Genomic DNA, 14,485 nt, shown 5'->3' on the forward strand with positions numbered 1-14,485 from the left:
CGACCCAAAATTTATTTTTTCTTCTTACATATACCTGTGTGCCTTGATGAAAACACTAACAGTTTACGACGCTTTCCTACATCGTTGCATTGTTATAACGCGCAAACGACGGAACAAGGTAGGAGTGATACACAGGCAGTAACATGTATCACGAATTTCGCCTGTTGTCCCTGTTAATGACCAACAACCACGGCAAATAAAGGCCTTTCGTCGAAACGCACAGTTCGGAAACACACCTTTCTTTGTTCGAACACTTAAACGGTCATATATCCACATTACATGCTATTCGCTAGGCCTCACTGTGTGCAACAAGACACACGTTATCCTTTTACGCCACGATACAAGCTATTATTCCAAAAGAAGCCGTTGAACGCAATTGCCCAAAGGTACGACGACAAACGTCTGCATCATGCATGCAAACAACAACTGATAGGTGTATGCTTACATATTTCCTGCTCGGCTCCGCGAGCAATGCGGAGGCCATGAGAGCAGACGAACGCCACGCCCGAGGCGTTCTCACTTACGTTGCCATAGAGATCCGCATTGTTGCCCTCAAAAACGAGTACTTCGCTAACATTTAGCGTGCAAAAAGAGGTCTGGCAACGCTGTCTATGCCTCCGCTGGCCGCGCGCAGGTGGGCACACCCCGCGGTAGGGAGAAAGCATTGGCCGCGCGCCACGGCCGTTCTCTAGAGTCTTCCTATATTATCTCTATGGAGCAGAGAGAGCGCGTTAGTTGGAAGTTGGGAACTTGAAGCGTCGTTGCGAGGTCGTTTTTTCTCTTCGGTTGCCGTGGCAGATATCGGGCATCGCCTGTGCACTATTTACGTGGTTTTAGTGCGTTTTCTAAGACAACGTGATGACAATGAGTCATGTGAAACATATTGGCGATATCTCGGAGAAGTTTCGACGCTAGGAAGACACAGCGTCCGGAGAAGAACCGGACGATGAAACGCCAAACGGACTGCACAGAATGCTTCTTCCGATTTTAAGAGGTATAAGTGCTTACCGTGGTGCTTCGATTACTACCGATTATGTGTTTTATTTTAGGAGCTAGAGGAACCTGAGAAACATGGTTAAGACGAGTACAAACATTAGGATCGTTTGTTGAAGAGGAAAATGGTACATGCCGCGACCTACATGGACGGAGGTGTCATCTTTGAGAAAATACAGGTGTGAGGTGGTCAACAAAACGCCATGTTCCCTGTTGTCCGTGAGTGCATCGCAACTTCAACACAAGCACATGCCTCGTCTGAACGCAGTGAGTGATTACCCGTGTGCGACTTAGTACGTGAGAGATGTATCGATAATTTCTTTATCCTTAATGTATGCTCATAGCAGAATAAACAATATTTACTTCAACAGTATGTGCTTTTCTACGCATTACTTTCGGTTCTTACATGCATTTAGTGGTCCCATCTGCTAAGTGGTCGGATCCGAGACCACTTAGCAGAAGGGACCACTAGATAATTTCCATTGGTTCCACTACAAGAGGTACCACCGTGAAACTGGTTCCACTTTTAACTGGTCCCAGCCATTGAATGGTTCCACATTCCAAGTGGTTCCTGTCCGATAATCCACTTCGAAGTGGTCCCACTCCAGATTTTTGCCTGGGGCTTTTTGATGTTCGTCGACAGGCAGGAGAAATTTTCGGTTCACTGCGTTGTACTGATGGCAACCAACCGATGCGGTGAGCAGCCTTGTTAACTAACTCTACTCTACGACAGGAGACACAAAAAGCTAGCCTCACACCATGAGTTTCTGTTAAGGAGGTTACGTGTCCGTGAGTCACAGAGGCGAAGGGTAAGAGGCTATCGAGGGGGATCAACATATCCCTGTTAAAAACGGTCGATGAGTCACAGGGGTGCAGAAAAGATGGCTATCGGAGGGGTCAACGTATTTTTCCGGCTTTGTGATGCGATGGTTGCCCTATATAGTCGTCAAGGTTGCGACGAGAATAAATGTGTGTTGGAAGGTGACAAAACCTCCCGTTCTGCCACGATATATAGCATGGAAGTAAGAAGGTCCGGTCCCAAATTGTCTCGAATAGGCAATTCTAGGCACGAAACTTGGAAAAAGGCATTTATGCATGAAAATGTTCAGTTTAGGCATTTATAGGCATTTTTAGGCAAATGCCTAAAAATCCTGGCCCTAGTTATTAGTAATGCCTTTCTTTTCAACAGGAAAGTGCATCACGCAAATAACCCAGTTCAGATCTGGTGCAGGAGGTGCAAGCGAAAAGAATGCACCTATAGTGGTATTGCGCGGGTGATTATCGAACCGACCGAACGCGCATTACGCGTCGCCATCTTTACTCAGTCGAGGTGAGTACACGTTCCTAAGCTACTTCAGCCTTCCTAAGTACATGTTAAGTACACGTCCTTCTGAGTACACGTTCGTACGCTACTTGTTCTGAGCTACTCGACCCGGGATTTCTCCGGGGTCACGTGGGCACGACTCGATCACTGCAATTGGGTGCGCAGTATGTTCAATAAAGACGGCTTTCTCGTTCGTGGTAAAGTTTGACAATATGTTGAGGGTGCAATGTAGAATCCACATAAATATTTGCTGCGTAACTAGAGTGACTCTTGGAAAATCAACGTTGTTCTCTATGTTCACAATCCAGAGTTGATCTACTCGACCTGCGAGTTTCTTTTAGCACGCACCCTTGGTTAGCGCTCCTATACAGGGTGTCCCAGAAAACGTGTCATTGAATTATAATAAAAAAACTACACGACATGCGGTCATGCGGTCAATGGCATTTGCTCTTACTGGGTTTTTGCCACCTCCTCATGTGAATGTCGTGTAAAGTAAGTTTAATTATGTAAATTTTTGCGAGCTTAAGTCGGAAATTTGCCTAGTAAAGGTGACTTTTTTACCCCACCAATGTGAAGAGCGTGTCTAATGTAGTCAAATTAATGATAATTGACAGGGATATTCAGGAGCTATCTCATCGGAAAAAATAGCCGAACATCATGCTCTACGGAGGTCGCACAGAATAGCGCACGATGAATTTTTCAGCGCAATCTTTGTCAGTCCGACGAAAGGAAGTTGGAAACCCAGCCCTCCCCGATATCGCAGAAAGAGACAAAGCAGGCACGGCTTATCACGTCCGACTTTCGCTGGGATAATGCTTTCCCTCTCCCAATTTTAGGAAGTGTTACTTTTTCTACTATCACTCTGTGGGCTGGCTTCGGAACCTCCTTTCGTCGCACTGAGAGCGATTGCGCTCAAAAAGTCATCGCGCGCTATGGTCCGGTGCTCCGAAAAGCATGATATTCGGCTATTTTTTTCCGATGGGATAGCTCGTGAATATCACTGTGAATTATCATGAATTTGAGTGAATTCGGCACGCTCTTCATATTGGTGGGGTAAAAAAGTGACCTTTACTTGGCAAATTTCTGAGTTCAGTTCGCAAATACTTACATAATTAAACTTGGAGTACATGACATTCACATTAGGAGGTGGCAAAAGCCTAATAAGAACAAATGCTCTTGACCGCATGATTCTAGGTGGCGTAGTTTTTTTTTTATTATAATTCAATGACACGTTTTCTGGGACACCCTGTATATGGCGGGCTAGAAAGACCATAGCGCTACACGACACAATATGTCAACAAACATGGCTGCCTTCCAAGTCGCAGCAGCGCTCCAGTAATGGCCTCCGTGGACTAAAGAAATACCGAGAGGCCACGCGAAAAAAACTAAATGACGGAGTCTTGAGGGTAGAGTAGGGTTTATTCACTAACGTTACCTCGCCGGCATACTATAGGTCCCTCGAAGTTATGTTCCCGCATTAGTTCGCTGCCATATGCTTTTTGGGTGACTATTACCGTCGAAAACATGAAAATTGCTTGGATATGCTACAAATCACGCTGCACAATAACTTTGAAACACCAAATATACGGTGTAGGAAGGGAGTTGCCTCAGCAGGACAGAAGCCGCTCTCTGTTTTCGAAATATCGGGGGCTTCTGTCCAGAGGCAACTCCTTTCCTACATTTCTACCGGTTCGCTGGATTTCTGCCCATCTACAAATATACGGTGGGTGTGATATGGGTAGCGGCTTGGACGGGACCTACAGTCACTGATCCCTATAGTATATAGGCTGGATCGCGCATAGGGTGCTCCACAGCGTGGTCACCGGCCGCCATATTGGTGGGCCCCACGCATTCTGTCGTCTGCATTTAGTTCAAGCGGGGCTGCCCGTATTTTTTAAAATTTACTTGAAACTAAAGGGCATGTCATGCCAGTTTGTTGCAGCTTTGAGTACACTTCACACGGGCAGATAATTTTTCGCAGGTAAGTCTTTATTTTGAGGAAAAATATGTTTATTCGCATCGCATGCACCTGATCTCGAATTTGTTTGCATTGCTGCTTCGCTGGTGCCATTACGTACTAAAAAAGCATTTGTGGCTGCTCCTACCAATTTCAAGACCATGTATTTTCTATAAACAATGCGCTTGTACTTGCAGGTTCCCCTCACAGTCGCTCAGCTGTGCCGAAGAAGCGGATGAGGAACCTGCGCCAATAAGCCAATTTGTTCCGCTGTCCTTTTAATTTGTGAGGTATCTTGGAAGTAAATAAACTGCTGTGTTAACCTCGTATGTGCAGTCGCTCCTACAGCGTGTGTGATAAGTCATGCATGTGCATGCTCTTCGTGCACAGCGCTTCGAATTTCTGGAATGAAATACGCTGACAGCTGAACAACTGGAAAGCACTCGTGACAATAACGTTATTTTAAGATAAGGAATAGGAAGTTTCATCGCCAGGGTCTATACTCCACCCCATTGCTGGATGCTGATGTGGTGAATAAAATAATGAGCCTCTTCAAAATAAGGATCGAGGTCTTATTGCAGAACACACCCAGAGACACTCGTAGAACATAATACGATAAAGGAAAAAGTCAAACGAGAACCGTACAATACCAAACTACTTAATAACGAACGAGAGCCGCGGAACACCACACGAAAACCGAACAACAAACGAAAACAAACAAAAAATATAAAAACGGAATTACCTTACAATAACAAACAGTGTGAAACTTTCCTGAGCAAAAATAATTAATTTTATAGGTTAACATTCACCAAATTCACCTTCATGCGTATGCGCCCTGTGCACGACAGTTACGACCCCCTATTCGGAATACAGGCAGCGGAGAAGAAAAAGAAGGCAATTATCATTAAAAACTACAGGAACACGGCTGAAGCACGTTTGGAATACATCAGCACACTGATTCCTAAGAAAGATGCCTGCTAATCAGCAATGAGGTGCGTTTAAATCGCAATAAATACTCAAAGTCAAATCGCTTCCCATTGTTTCCTATGGGAACAGCCGGCGCCAGTGGGCCTTCCAACATGGCGCCCTGTTGCCGCACCTCTCTCCCACGCGCCCCTCTCCTATGCGCGATCCAGCCTTTATACATAGAGATCAGTGCCTACAGTATGCAGCGCATCTACCTGCAAGCGACAGTGGCGGTCTCCGGAGAATGGCGTCATGAGAATAAACCCTTATTATCTACCATTGTCTTTGATGAAGTCGTTCGCAAAATAACGCAGTGTGAAGGCTATAGGTCTCAGTATCTGGCTTTCCAGGGCACGCGAGCACCGCGTTGCGGCCGGCGAATTTTGTTATTTTGCCATTTTATCACAGAGACTATAACTTCTTCCTCTTCCCTTTCCTGTGAGTTTTAGTACATGGAAAGCCCTACGGAAAAGGAAGTTACCAAATCCAAGTTTGGCAATGTGATATCACCCCGTACAAAGGAACAGCGCCATTGGCTTATCATGTTTTCGAAACCGTTGTCGTGACCAAAACCAGGGGGTATTTGCAGAGAAAAGGAAAGATATACGGGGAATGGTCAGACCATCTAATGACAGCCGCTAGGTGCTCCATGCACTGGTGCTCCGTATAGTGCCGCTAGGTGGTAAAGGCAACTGGCGTTTCACCATAGACGATGAGAAGGGAGTACTTAATTGCAAAACGGTGCATCTCCATCGATCGCCAATCTTTCCGAACCTCCAGTCGCTCCGTCTCCTCTTTCTCCGTCTTTCCTCTCTTCTCTTCTTCTATCGTCTTTTCCTCTCTCGTATCTTCTTCGCGTCTACCGTCTCCTTTTCGTGTTTAGATTTTTTCTTCGCGTCTATCTCTCCTTCGTGTTTGCCTTTTTTCTTCGCGTCTATCTCTCCTTCGTGTTTGCCTTTTCTTCTTCGCGTCTATCTCTTCTTCGTGTTTACTTCTCCTCGCGTCTACCTTCTCTCTCTTCGCGTATCTAATTCCCTTCTGTCATTTCTTTCAGGATGAAACTTCAAGTCGATCAACTGCTTCGTGGCGGAAAGATGATGGCGAAAACCGCGCTCGCAATTGTGTACCTGACGGGTCTAGCAGTGTTCTTAGCTGTAGGGCGCCCATACCTTGCGCTTGTTTTCACGCTGCATCCGGGTGTCTTTTGTGGGCTGCTTTGGTACAATATACCCAGGGCAGTTGTCAAGGTGTACCAGTCATGGACCGGGGCGAACCAACTGTCGGTGGAAGGGCAATGCGTCCGCGTCATTTTGACATCCTACTGGGCAATGCCTATTCTTGTCTACATTGAAGGACTTGGTTTCATGCTTTGCATCGGGCACTTTTGCTTAGCATTAGTGTACACTAGTTTGTCTGCTGCGACATTTCTCATGTCTCGGGAAATTTGTCGCGTAGAGTGAACAAGTGTCAAAGAGGTAGTAACACTCTTTCAAAATGGCAGAAGGGGATTCACACGGAATTAGTCACATCGGTGGTATTGCAGCAATATGTACCGCTTGGTAGCTTGGTAGACGGTAATCGGAAGCAATCTTCATGTCTGGAGAAGGATGTCTTGAGCATCTACGAACATGTAGAGGGCAACAAATTGCATAGGGGCAGATTTCTTTGAATTCTTGCAGGCTTGCACGATGTGGCAGAGGAGGCACAACTATATCAACAGGAGGACTCTCATGGAGGTTCAAGTGATACCTGCGGTATTGCACCAATATATACCGCTTGCTGCAGCTTGGTAGCTTGGTAGACGTAATCGGAAGCTGTCTTCAGGTCGGGAGAGGAATATTTTGAGCATCTGCGAACAAGTAGAGGACAACACAGTGAATGGGGGCAGATTTCTTTGAATTCTTGCAGGCATACAAAGAGGAGGCACAACCATATCAACAGGAGGACTCTCATGGAGGTTCAAGTGATACCTGCAGTATTGCAACAATATGTACCGCATACTGTAGCTTGGTAGACGGTATCGGGAGTAGAGCCCTGCACGGGCCGACTTTTCTGGGCCCGACCCGAGCCCGGACCTTCATATTTTTATGCAGCCCGCCCCGGCCCGGCCCGGTGACCCAGTGACTAGAGCCCGGCCCGGCCCGGAGTCTAAGCAAATAGAGCCCGGCCCGGTGACCCGGCGAGTAGATCCTGGAATAGTATTTCCAGCCGCGACGTACGCGTTTCTGGCGATTATCCAACAAATTTACCAGTAAATTTATAAGGAGAGAAGACAAACATACAAGTGATGGCGGTTTAACACCATAACCGCACCAGACCAAATTAAATCCAGAACGTACGCGGGCATGGGCGTTATCGTTACACTGTCAAGATTTTGCGGAGGTACAGGATGCGGTCGACAAACTCCTTCTCCCAGTCCATACCCATCTCACCAAGCTTTGCCAAGTGATTGTGAAATACGTGAGGAGTGAGGAGCAATGTAAAGTGGTTTTCAGAATGTTCCATAGGGTCGAATCATATGCCTAATGCAGTATCCCTTGCTTGTCTTTGCAAAATATGCACAGGAATGACGCAAGCGCATGATGATATGAACTAACGCATCTCCATTGTATGAATTAACTGCGTGGCCCGGCGGGGCCTGACTCTCGGAAACATATTTGTCGGCCCGGGCCCGGCCCCGCCCGCGGTACTAGCGTATTTTGTCGGCAGAGGCTCGGCCCGGCCCGGAGCACACACCCAATAACAAGCCCGGCTGGGCCCGCGGGCCGGGTCGGGGGCCCGGGCCCGGCAGAGCTCTAATCGGAAGCTATCGGTATCGGAAGGTCTGGAGAGGAGAGGAGAAGGTCTGGAGAGGAATATCTTGAGCATCCCAGTATACAGGGTGCCCCAGAAAACGTGTCATTGAATTATAATTTAGAAAAACTACACCACGTAGGATCATGCGGTCAACTGCATTTGTTCTTACTAGGTTTGTGCCACCGACTGATGTGAAGGTCGTGCAACGTAATTTTAATAATGTAAATTTTTGCGAATTGAAGTCGGAATTTTGCCAAGTAAAGGTCGCTTTTAATGATCGGAAATTAATGATAATTGACAGGGATATTCAGGGGCTATCCCATCAGAAAAAATAGCCGAACGTCATGCTCTACGGAGCTAGCGCGCGACAAATTTTTCAGCGAAATCGTTCTCAGTCCAACGAAAGGAGGTCGGAAACCCAGCCCACACCTGCAACGCAGAAAGAGATAACACAGGTATATGGCTTATCAGGCCGACTTTCGCTGGGATCGCACATTCCCTCTCCCAATTTCAGGAACTGTCACTTTTTCTACTATCACTCTGTGCGATAGGTTTACAACCCCCTATCGTCGGACTGAGAGCGATTGCGCTCAAAAAGTCGTCGCGCGTTATGGTGCGGTGCTACGAAAAGCATGATGTTTTGCTATTTTTTCGAATGGGATAGCTCGGAAATATCGCCTTCAATTATCATGAACTTGAGTGAATTCGGCACGCTCTTTATATTGGTGGGGTAAAAAAAGACCTTTACTTGGCAAATTTTAGCAAATATTTACATAATTAAACTTTCGGTACATAAGATTCACATCAGGAGTTGGCAAAAACCTAGTAAGAACGAATGCCGTTGACCGCATGATTCTAGGTGGCGTAGTTTTTCTATTATAATTCAATGACACGTTTTCTGGGACACCCTGTATATGGACGCTGTATACGTGCAGCAGAGTGCGCTTTGAATATGAAACTTTTTTCTCTTAAATGAGTCTTGTTCGTGGAACACCAGTTTTTGTCGAAACTCGTTATATTTACTCGTTTTCGATAGCCTCGCGTTGCAGTAGAAACGAAACTCGCGTCAGCAAATCAGCCGAACCGGCATCGACACCGTTCCTGGTCATGATTTGCCTCCTTCCGGGGCATTGTTTTGGTAGGCGTCACCATTCTGCAACTCGCCTTCACCTAGCGCACAGGTGCGTTAGGTGAAGCCTAATTTACAAACCTACCAGAATGGCTAGTGTCGGATAAAAATGGAATCGGAATCGGAAGTAGGAAGAAAAAAAAACGAAACTTTCATACGTAAGACAAACGTCTGACATTGCCAAAGGTGTAGCGTCGAATGCTTCCGACGGAATCCTCTGTCTTACTCCCCGGCCGTCTCGCCCGCCTCGGGTATCGTGCCCTCCTCGCTCTCGTGCGCGCGTACTTTGACCGCTGCGCTAACACTAGATTTGTACGTACGTTTCCGCGAAAAATGGCGAAATGTAACGTTTTGATGTCAGGTGAAGCCCACCTTAAGGAGCAGCATATGTTGCTCCGTGTCGTTTTCTCCCCTTGGTATTGTAAAAGTATGTGAATTTTTTTGGAACGCTTTCTTTTCTTATTTATTTTTCTCTTTCCTTTGTAAGTTTACTTGCGCATTTCTATCTTGTATTTTTTGTACTATCGACAAAAGCGAGCGAAGAAAAAACAAACAAACATTACGGGACAGTGATCGCAACGTCGCTTCTTTTCGCCTCTCCGTCTGTACTATGAGCGTGCGTGTGACTTTTTTTTCCAGCGTAGGGCAAAGTAATCCATTCACGGGGAGGCGAGGGGGTTAGAACGTACAACAGATAAACACGGGACATGTATGCACAGGACAAGCATCAGGACAATCGAAGGCTCTGATAATGTTCAAACCATTTTGACGATATCTGAGTATAGCTCTTTACACCCGGCCCGCTCATTCGGCAGGGCTTCGCACCGGGCACGAAGGTAGCGACAGACGAATGACAGGACTACAGATGCATAAGCTACCTGCGCGAGGTCAACGGGACACACATGAATCTGCAGTACGCAACAGCTGACCACAACGTGAAGTTTGTGTGTCCTGTGACGGGCACTAACACCCAGCGTATAACTAACCTAACCTAACCTAACCTAACCTAACCTAACCTAACCCAACCCAACCCTACCCAACCCAACCCACCCTACCCAACCCAACCCAACCCAACCCTACCCTACCCTACCCTAACCTAACCTAACCTGACCTGACCTGACCTGACCTGAAACCACCAGAAACTGAAATACTTTTTGATGCTTTCAATAAATGCGGTAAATTTATAGAATTTATAAATTTATAGAGGTGAGCGAGCGGTGGTGTTTTTCTTCTTTTTTGTATTTTTGTTCTTGTCGAAAGTACAATGATTTCGTGATTTGGCAAAAGTACGATGATTTGAAAATTATCATTACAACTGCATTTACAGGCTTTGTCGATTGCGCTAGCATTGACTCAGGCAAATACGGCCAGATATGCGTCACGAGTCGTCAAACGTACCATCTAAGACCTCTATACAGGGTGTTTCACCCTAGGTGATAAAATACTCTAAATGGCTACGTACTCGCCGGAGGATTGTCGGACTCTTGGCAATTACCTCCTAGAAACTTTTGCGACGATTGAGGAAGGTTTTGGACAATTTTTAATTGCGGTAAATTTATTTTTCAATTGAACTTTGAAAATTGTCAAGCGAACCTCACTTTTTTTTTCACAGAAATATGAAGTCCTCCACTGATAACCACACACCCAACCGAAACTATGCACTGTATCGCAACAGATATAGTCTACAAAAAGCAGTAAAAATTCGGCTTTAGCCCCGCCTGCTTGATTGTCGCAAAGAAAAGTGCACGGTATTTTCGGGGAGAGGAGCAAGTGTTCCCGCCTCTTGTTTTACCTTTCTTTGCGCCGCGTTGACCTTGATGCTGGTGACAACCGACTTATCACAGGCTCGCAGGTAGTATAAACAAAATACAGAAGCCGACACTGAAGATTTTTGTTTAAATTTAATTTGTACAAGCTTTCGCGTGGAGGTCCACGCTTCCCCAGGTACAAAGTGAAGTGGTGACACACATAAGTATATATAGTATAGCCATATACACTGCTGTACAAAAAAAGGGGAAGAGGGGAATCCTCACGCACATCTTGCAAGACCTCCCACCCCCAGCTGTGACGTCTTCCCCCTTTGAGCTGCGTCTGGAAGATTTCCCCCCCTTCCCCGTCGATCAGAGACCATCCACTTCTACAACCGACGCCACGACTGCGCGCTATGCCGACGTTCTTGCTCCACTTAACTCGTGCAACGACCAACCAGCCCCTTCTGCTTCCCATCCTGCGTTGGTTCCTACAACCCCTGTGCCCAAGACCTCTTCTCCACAAGCTCCAGCTTCACCCATCAACAGTCCCCCGGCCTCTTCTCCAGCCGCTGACAACGTAATCAGCTTCTCTCCTGCGGAGTGTGTTAACCATAGTGCCGGAGTCCACCTGCGATCCCCACTTCACCCCGATGCATCTCCAGGGGTGTCTGACTGTGTGAACGTGGGTTCTTCACCAAGGACTTTTTCTACTTCGCGTGGTGCGTCTGCTCAAGTACGCTCTTCTCCTCCAGCCGGGGCACAGAGGAGAGTTGGCCGTCGCTTCCCTATGACAACACGTAAGCAGTCTAGACAACGCAGGTCCGGCCGGACACAATGACTTGTACAGAACAATGAACGTCATTCAGTGCCCTTCTTGAAAGCGCGTAAACTTTTGGCTAGGAAAGCTAGATTCCTGTCTAATTTTAGTTTTTATACAGATTGTATATCTCAACGTATATTTCCCAAAGGTTTATCATTGTCCATCACGCCGTCTTTTAAGTTCCATTCCTGCTTGAGCTCTACGAAGTGGGCTACCGCTCTCAATAATGCGTCGCTCCAACTAGTTAAAATTCTCAGACAGGAAAGTTCTTACGTCTTGAAAGATATTGATAACCAGCTCAAACAGCTTGCGAACCAACTCTCTCAACATGAAGTTCTTAATCTCTCTGAATTCACTGCCAATAAGCTGAAGAAAATTCACGAAATCAAACCCAAAAAAATCGAAACGTGATAATCTTATTCTATCTCCCATTTTAGCGCCTGGCATTTGTGACGTGATAAATTCTGAACCATTTTCCACGAAGGCTGGCCATAACACCGTCTTTAATCTTTCTGATGTGACCCTCGACGAGGCTGAACTTGGTGTTCTCTCAAAAGGTCTCAGTTTTGTACCTACGGAGCGTAATATTGATGAATTTGAAATTCTGCACGATCTGCACAACTTAGGTAGGAGAATGCACCTGAAAACCTTCTTTCACGATAAACCTAGCTCAGATGCTGCGCCCTTCCGAAACCCCTCTAGCTGGACGCCGGACTCCTCTAGAACTAGCCCCCTTATTGACAATTACATCAAGGCCGTTCACAAGGATATCAAGACCAATTATTCGAAATCTATTGTACACACTGATAACTTGTCTAATTGTGAGAAAGTAGCGCTACGAAATCTTAAAGCCCGTAATGACATTATTACCAGACCAGCGGACAACGGTGGCGGTATAGTTGTTCTCAATACATCCGACTACATCGCGGAAGCAGACAGGCAGTTGAGTGACCGCTCATTCTACAGAGCTATCGATCAGGATCCAACCCCTTCCTTTTGTCTTCTTATTAATAAGAAAATTGATGAACTCGTCACTAGTAAACTTATCCCGTCCCATATTTCCAAATTCTTGCGTCCTAAGAACGTCACACCAGGTAATTTTTATCTTTTGATCAAAGTTCATAAACCCAATAACCCTGGGAGACCCATTATTTCAGGAATAAACACACCGACAGAGAAATTATCCTTAGTTGCTGACCACTGCATCAAACACATCCCACCCCTTCTCCCATCCTTTGTCAAAGACACAAACGATTTCCTTTCCAAAATTAACGCTGTCCATGACCATTTCAGTAACCATGCTGACATTTTGTTGTCAACAATGGATGTCGTTTCGCTATACACTAACATTCCCAATGACGAAGGTCTATCTGCTGTTGAACACTTCCTTAATTCTCACCCTTCCGATATTCTTCCCATGCCCGCTATCATCCCCCTTTTAGAACTAGTTCTTAGCTGTAATAACTTCGTATTCAACGATCAACACTTCGTCCAAATTCATGGCGCTGCCATGGGCTCCCGGGTTTCACCTAATTATGCCAATTTATTCATGGGTCGTTTTGAAAACTCGGCCCTCAATTCTTTCCCCCTTAAGCCACTTATATATCTCAGGGTTATCGACGACATTTTTGTCCTCTGGTCTGATGATGAGGCATCTCTGCAGTCATTTTTTGATCACTTCAATTCTCTGCATAGCAAAATCAAATTTACCTGTAACTATTCAAGGTCATCCATCAACTTCCTTGATGTGACAGTGTCATGTAAATCTGGTAGGCTGACCACTGAACTATACAAGAAACCAACGGACAAGCGCCAGTATCTCCACTATGAAAGCTATCATCCCAATCACCAGAAAAGGAGTATTCCATATGGTCAGTTCTTGCGCCTGAAACGAATCTGCTCAGATCAGACTGATTTTGTAAAACATGCTCAGCAAATGGTATCTGATGTCGAAAAAAGAAATTACCCATTTGAACTCATCCATGACTCGTATGCCAAATCATCTAGCCTATCCAGGGAGTCCTTATTCACCCCGAAACGCAAAAAGGACTTAAGTAATGTAGTTTTATCCACCACATATCATAAATCACTTGTCAATACCAATTCCATTCTTAGACACCACCTCAATATATTACATGCTGACGAGCAATTAAAGGAAATTTTTCCCACTCCCCCATTACTAGCATTCCGTAGATCGAAAAATTTGCGCGACATCCTCACGTCATCATGCATGATGAAGCGCTCGCCGGGTTGTTATCCCTGTGGTAGTACACGGTGCCAGACCTGTAAATTTATCGCGCCGTCCACCATTGCCCGTAGCACTTTGGGTGACTTCTGTTTGAAAATTCGTCATTCACTCCACTGTAATTCACCCAATATTTGTTACTTGATATTCTGCAGCAAGTGCAATTCACAATACATCGGTGAAACCTCCAACACAATGAGAAAAAGATTTTATGGCCACAAATTTGATATCCTAAATGCCCGCCAACCTCCTGTCGCCATTCACTTCAATCAACCTAATCACGATTTTGAAACTGATTTGAAAATTATATTGCTAGAATCTGGGTTCCGCACCGACATTAAACGTAAGAATAGAGAGTCCTACTTAATTTCGCAATTCAAGTGTCTCACACCAAATGGTCTGAATCTTAGTCCTGGCTCGTTATATCCGCTGATGTAAATTTAGGCATCACCGCCACTTCATCATCACAATATATATGTTGTTGTTGTTATTTGTGCACAATTC

Source organism: Ornithodoros turicata, chromosome 9 (genome assembly GCF_037126465.1).
Source record: "Ornithodoros turicata isolate Travis chromosome 9, ASM3712646v1, whole genome shotgun sequence".
Classification (NCBI taxonomy): Eukaryota; Metazoa; Arthropoda; class Arachnida; order Ixodida; family Argasidae; genus Ornithodoros; species Ornithodoros turicata.